Genomic DNA, 6,642 nt, shown 5'->3' on the forward strand with positions numbered 1-6,642 from the left:
CTCAGACTGATGGCCAAACGGAAAGGGTGAATCAAATTCTAGAAGATATGCTACGTTCTTGTGTCATACATTTTGACAAAAATTGGGACAAATGCTTGCCATTAGCAGAATTTTCTTACAACAATAGCTACCAGTCTAGCTTGAAAATGGCACCATTTGAAGCCTTGTATGGCCGAAGGTGTCGAACACCTTTGAGTTGGTCACAAGCGGGAGAAAGATGGACCTACGAACCTGATCTAGGGATTGAAGCTGAAGAGCAAGTAAAGGTAATTCAGGCACATCTCAAAGCCGCCCAGTCACGACAGAAAAGTTACTCCGACAGAAGGAGAAGACCCTTACAGTTTGATATTGGTGATCACGAATATCTCTGAGTCTCCCCGACTAAAGGTGTACAACGGTTTGGGGTCAAAGGAAAATTGGCTCCCCGTTACATTGGCCCCTATGAAATTGTGGAGATATGCGGACCCGTCGCATACAGGATTAAACTTGACGAGAAGCTTTCAGCAATACACAACATCTTCCATGTCTCTCAACTTAAGAAGTGTGTTCGAATCTCGACGGAAACTTTGGAGCAAGAGCATCTCGAAATCGAGCCCGATTTATCCTATGTGGAGTATCCTATCAAGGTCCTCGATCGTAAGGAAAGACACACCAAAGACAAGTTGTGATGATGTATAAAATTCAGTGGAGCAATCACATGGAAGATAAGGCGACATGGGAAATGGAGGAATACCTTAATAATCACTTCCGCGGTTTTCTTTTCGACTAGGGAGGTACGGCACATGAGCCACACTAGTTCGTCCTTTCACTTGAATCTCGGGGCAAGATTCCTTTTAAGGGGGGCAGGCTATAACAACCTACCCTAAATAAACCATGTTTAATCTTAAGTAAGGTCATTAGAGCATAAGAGAATATTTGGCAGCTGTGAAGGCAAGTAAAAAGACACTTTTGCCCTCACAAGCTAAATAACTATTTATGGCATAACTCAAATTTTTGCTTAAGAACTTAAAAATCTATCCAACTAAGAGTTGTAGAACTCAACTTCCCTAACAACTTTTATTTTTGGTATTTTGTTTGAATCTGAGCAGAAGACCTTAAAAACTTAAAATTCAAATCTATGCCAGATTAGAAAAACAGATAAAGTCCCAAATTTGGAGCTCTTTATCTTAAATTTTCCAATGTAAACTCAAGCTGAACTCTATACAAAAGTTCTAGCACTACGTGCCCTTCACAACTTTGACTAAAGGAGTAAGGTCAAAATCTACACAGAAGGCTTTGAAAAACTAGGTCAATTTCACCAAATTGGTCAACTCGGCCCAAGACCTCCAAAACTATGCTAATTCTGGAATCAGTTGAACCATACATCTTGGCATGAGCTTGTCTCACAAAACTAGAATAAAACACTAGCAAAACGCTTTATAACAGTTTGAGAACTAAGTTCATACAACAACTTCATCAATTAGGCTCTTGCCAAATTCACATCAGAAGCCTTTCAAAACTGGACCTCAAGTCAGCCAAAAATCTTGAAAACAGCCAAACCGCTGAAATACTTCTAAGTATGAAAATAAGACGTTCCCTCAAACTTTGAAGCTGTTTATCTTCAAATCTACTGCGAATTTGAACTCGGTTCAATTACAAGAATTGAACTTGAACCTTAGGACTACAACTTCTGTAAAGGGAGTTAATGTCACGCAGCTCAAAAATCCGAAGTTAATCGCGCTCCAAGACCAGCCCTGTGAAGCAATCCCGCAGATCCCGTGTTCAGCTGACGCGCGCGCGCGCGCACGTCGCTCGCCGCGTGGACACCGTTCACCGATGCAGCTCCGTCTCCGGCCATGATAGGACAACACCTCGCGCGCCCCACGGTCAGTGAAACGCGCGATCACCCTGTCATCCCTGCGCCACCCTGCTACGCCCAAGGTCGTGCCCTGTCCTCTGCCTCGAGCGAGCGCCCCCCCCCCCCCATGGATGCCCTGCACGACACCGCTGCCTTCGCAAATCGCTGGGCGGGAAGCGACGTCTTGAGCACCAGCCTCGCCAACCTGACAACCTGGCAAAGCCGTTCCCCACACGCACGCTCGCTTCGCCCAACGCCTGCAGCCTCGCCTGGCGCACCCCTCTTGGCGTACCTCTGCGCCATGGCATCGCCGCCATTAATGCCCGCAGTAGCACGCTCGGCTCCCCTCCAGTCCCATCCGCTGGCCTTGGAGCCTCGCTCACCTATAAGTGCGTCGCCAACCCCGCCTCGCTCCCCTTCCCCGCTCCAGCTCGCTCTTGCCACACCCAATCGCCGCCCGTGCTCTGCTTTGCACCGCCGAGCCACCTCTCCGCAGAGAACCCACCTCCTCAGCTCCCCACTCCTCGCCGCCACCACTGCTAGCTCTGCCGTGCCCACGCGAAGCTTCTCGAGCTGCTTGTTGTGCTCCCAAAGTGCCAACGACGTCGACACGCTGCCGAACTTCGCCGCCGCCTGAGCTCCCCATCCCTGTGTCGTTCTTCCCCCACCGAGCCTCCTCCGCGCCCTAATCGCCGCCAATCGACTCCCGATGAGCTCCCACACCTTCCCTGCAACTCCTTGCCCGGGATTGGACGGCGCATCGCCAGAATTTGGCCGGACCGCCGCCATGCGCGCTGCTAGGAACACCCTTGTGTCTTTTTTCCTTTTTCCACGGGCCTTAGAGAAAAAACTAGGAACCCTGTGCGTTTAACCCATAGACGTAAGGGCTAGATCGCAAGTTTACCTCGGTTTTTGTTTTGTTTTCGGCAGAAAATATTTTGGACTTTGAAAATACACCATAAATTGTACCAAAATTGGAAAAAATGTCAAACCAATTTTGCTAAACTTAGTATGAAGTATAGTTTCTGATAAAAATACTTTTGGCACATGTCTCTGCTAGAATTAATGTTATATGTTTTAATCCTTGTTTAAGCTATTTAAATCATAGTAAACCACAAAAAATTGCTAAAATGATGAGTCCAACTCTCAAATGTTTGTTTCAGAGAATGAAAGCTTATAAAAATAATTTGGAGCCTAGCACAGATGTTAAATCACTATTTTAGTTTTATAATTGAAATCTAAGGGTGATTTTGTCTTTTTCATAATAATTCATCCAGAGGTGAGAAAAACTGTGAAACCACATTGTGTAAATAAGTGGTGAAGCCTAGTTCACAAGAAAAATATGAAACCCTGTCTGAAGGTTCATGGAACCCACCTACCTTTTAGAGAAAAATAAATAAGAGGAATATATGGAATATAGATGCCCTTCATTAAAAATTCTGAAAAATTCACCAAAGGCTATGTTGCTTCCTTGTAACACTCTATTAAAATTTCAGCAACAGACTCTCTGAATAACTCAAGTTAAAAAAGATTAAGTACTTGTCACCTTGGGATGATGAAATAATTTTAATTATTTTTGTACTAATCCAATGCACCCCAAATTTTTAAAGTAACCTAATGATGTTATGTCTGACCTACTGCTAAATTAGCAATGTCATACCCCACTGGTTGAAGACTGAATAAAATTTGGAAGATGAACCTAATTAAATGGCACAAAGAAACATTAAGTAAGAGTAATGGTCTGTTTGGGAAGAGGTATAGAAAAACATTCAGAAATAGGATAACTTTCTGATCTAAAGTTTAATAAAGTTAAGTTATATATATGTACACAATCACCATCAAATCAACCCTAGGTTTTATACCACAACACACCTTACTTCATGAAGATAAGGAAAGTTTAGAACCTTGTTTAGGCGAATGTGGTCGTAATCTAATTTAGCAATAATTCATGTTTTGGATCCTGTATGAGAAAGAATGGAAGTTTGAACTTGATGCATTTGCATTTCGTGTAGAATTGAACCTTGCTGACGGAATGTACGAGTTACAGCCGACGCCAGGAGAAGAAGCCATAGCGGATCTGCACCATGCTGGAGTCGAGCCCGTACTAGAGCAAGCCAAGGACCAGTTCGCTAACTCCCAGTGTGAAGGCAAGCCCCGGAGCATGATTTTCTATCTTTAAATACTTGCAATACAATTGTTTGCTTTGATTGCGCATTTATATTCTAGGAGTTGATTGAAACCATAGATGCATGAACTTAAACACTAGTATATTAAGTCGAGTAGTTGCAATGCTTAATAGGACTCGGTAAAAGTCCAGTATTTGTCTGTCACTCGCGAGTTATAGGAGTTGACTGCTCCTTTTCTTTTGCTGCAACTATAAGTACGACGGGCGGGGTAGGGCTCTATGAACTGTTTTTGTGGTCGGTGGATTGCCCCGTCTATCTACATGAAATTGGACTAAGGTCGAGATGTGATAGTGTTTGTGATCAAGGGTTTGAAAGTACTAATCTCATACCTAGTATGGGATGGGGAAGCCTAGTACCTGATTGAATTGGGACATGAGCGGATCGCCCCACTGTCTCTAGAACGGAGTTCCCTTGCAACCGCATGTGGTGACAAGTACGGTCATAGTACGGCGGAGACCGGGTCTATGGAGCCTTGTACCAAGGGAAGTGGCCCCGACACGGGTCTGGGAATTGATAAGGACGGCTGACAAATGAAGCGACCCTTAGTGGTGCGCAGATGTCGTGGGATTAGGTTCGCCGTGCATGGTTAAGAAATTCGAATCGATTCGTCTGCCTCTTAAAGTTTGGAACTACTTGATCTTTATGCTACACTGATTAAGAATGGAATATGATGATGATTTAATGTTGTTACTTGTTATTACTTGCTTGAAAAACTATGCTTGTTTAGTTTAGTCGCTAACTTAGAATGGTAAACAACAGTAGAACTTGTGGCTAAAATATTGAAAGTAAGGATCTACTCTAGTTGCTTTTGGCAAAAACAAACCCCAGAGCCAAAAAGCCTGCATGTCTAGGTGTTGGTGAAAGTAGTTACCACCCATCGGTTAAGTCTTGTTGAGCATATTTGCTCAGCCTTACTTGTGGCACATCTTTTAAGGTGATGTTGATACCCCTGAGCTCGCTGCAAGTGGTACTTGGCCTACCCAACTTCCTCCGGGTTGGACGGTCGAGTGGGATCCCTCCTCGAACGGCGAGGATAGGGATCATTGATGTCATGATCAGCTTATTCATGATATCTTGCAACGACGTTTAGTTTCTGCTTATTTATTTCTACTGCTTGAAAACTTTGCAAACTATGTTTGAATTTTGAACTGGATGTTGTAATAATGTGATGCACTTGTTTAATCCGGATGGACGGTTGTAATCTTTGTAACCACTTGCCTTCGTGTGAGTCTTGCTTTCTCGATCCTGAGTTAAGTGGTTTATCGGAAGAAATCCGACGGACGACCAAGTTGACTTGCTTAAAGTACATGATCGTGTGTTAGGCGACTTAAGTGTGCTTCAGCCAAGTTAATTTGGGCAGTTTCGCCACACTGCCCCAAGGCAGAAAGAGTACTCTACTTTCTTGATGAAATCGTCCATCGCTACAGCTTCCCCAATCGTATCATCACAGACCTGGGCTCAAATTTCAACAACCATGTGTTCTGGGAGTACTGCGATAACAGCGGGATTGACGTTCGGTACGTCTATGTCGCTCATCCGCGAGCCAATGGCCAGGTTGAGCGTGCCAACTGGATGTTACAGGAAGCTCTCAAGAAAAGACTACACGGCATTAGCAACACCAAAGAGGGCAAGTGGCTCAAGGAGCTACCCAATGTCCTCTGGGGGCTTCGCACACAGCCGTGCAAGCCCACTAGGTACTCACCCTACTTCCTGGTCTATGGATCAGAAGCCGTCCTCCCTGCCGACATCATGTAGAAATCCCCAGTAGTCAAGCAATACGAGGAGGGTGCAGTAGAAGAAACAAGGCGTCTAGACTTAGATAGCCTCAAGGAAGCTCGTTGTGCAGCACTAGTCCAGTCAACAAGATACCTTGAAGGAATTTGTCGCTGCCACGATCGCAACATCAAAGAACGTTCATTCAATATAGGCGACATGGTCCTCAAGCATATCCAAGACACCAAGAGGTTGCACAAGCTAAATTCACCATGGGAGGGTCCTGTCATCATCTCCAAGGCCACTGTACCTGAGTCCTACAGGCTCTAAACTCTTCCTGGCAAAGAAGTCGACAACTCCTGGAACATCGAGCACTTGTGTTGATTTTACCCATAGTTTACATATTCATGTAAATTGGCCATCGGCCTCAGTCGTATAATTACAACTCAATAAAGCAGAGTTGTTTTTTGTCGTAAAAATGACTAGTCTATGCCCGATTGCGGCTTGCTAAAGCAAGTCCGCCGAGCTATTTAACTCCCCGGGTACTATCACCCAAAAGTCGTGGCTTGTATTCACAAGTCAGCACAAAGATATTTTCGAGTTATTCAACTTGTTGGACAAAATCGTCCATATGTTGCTTGTAATAACAAGTCTGTACACAGATCTTTCAAAGTTATTCAACTCATTGGATAGCAGCAACTTGCAAAAAAGCAAGCCTACACACAAAAATTCCTGAGCTAGTCAGCTCCTCGGACAAGTTGCCAGTAACTTGCGAGTCATCTATACTACCCGAGATCTTATCCAGATAAGTCCATCTAGTTGCAGCTTGTAATAACAAGTCTGTAGTTCCAGGTCTTCGAAGCGCAACACCCGACCAACCCAGAGAGGTTGCAAAGGTAGGCTCCA

This window comes from Setaria italica, chromosome IX (genome assembly GCF_000263155.2).
Source record: "Setaria italica strain Yugu1 chromosome IX, Setaria_italica_v2.0, whole genome shotgun sequence".
Lineage (NCBI taxonomy): Eukaryota > Viridiplantae > Streptophyta > Magnoliopsida > Poales > Poaceae > Setaria > Setaria italica.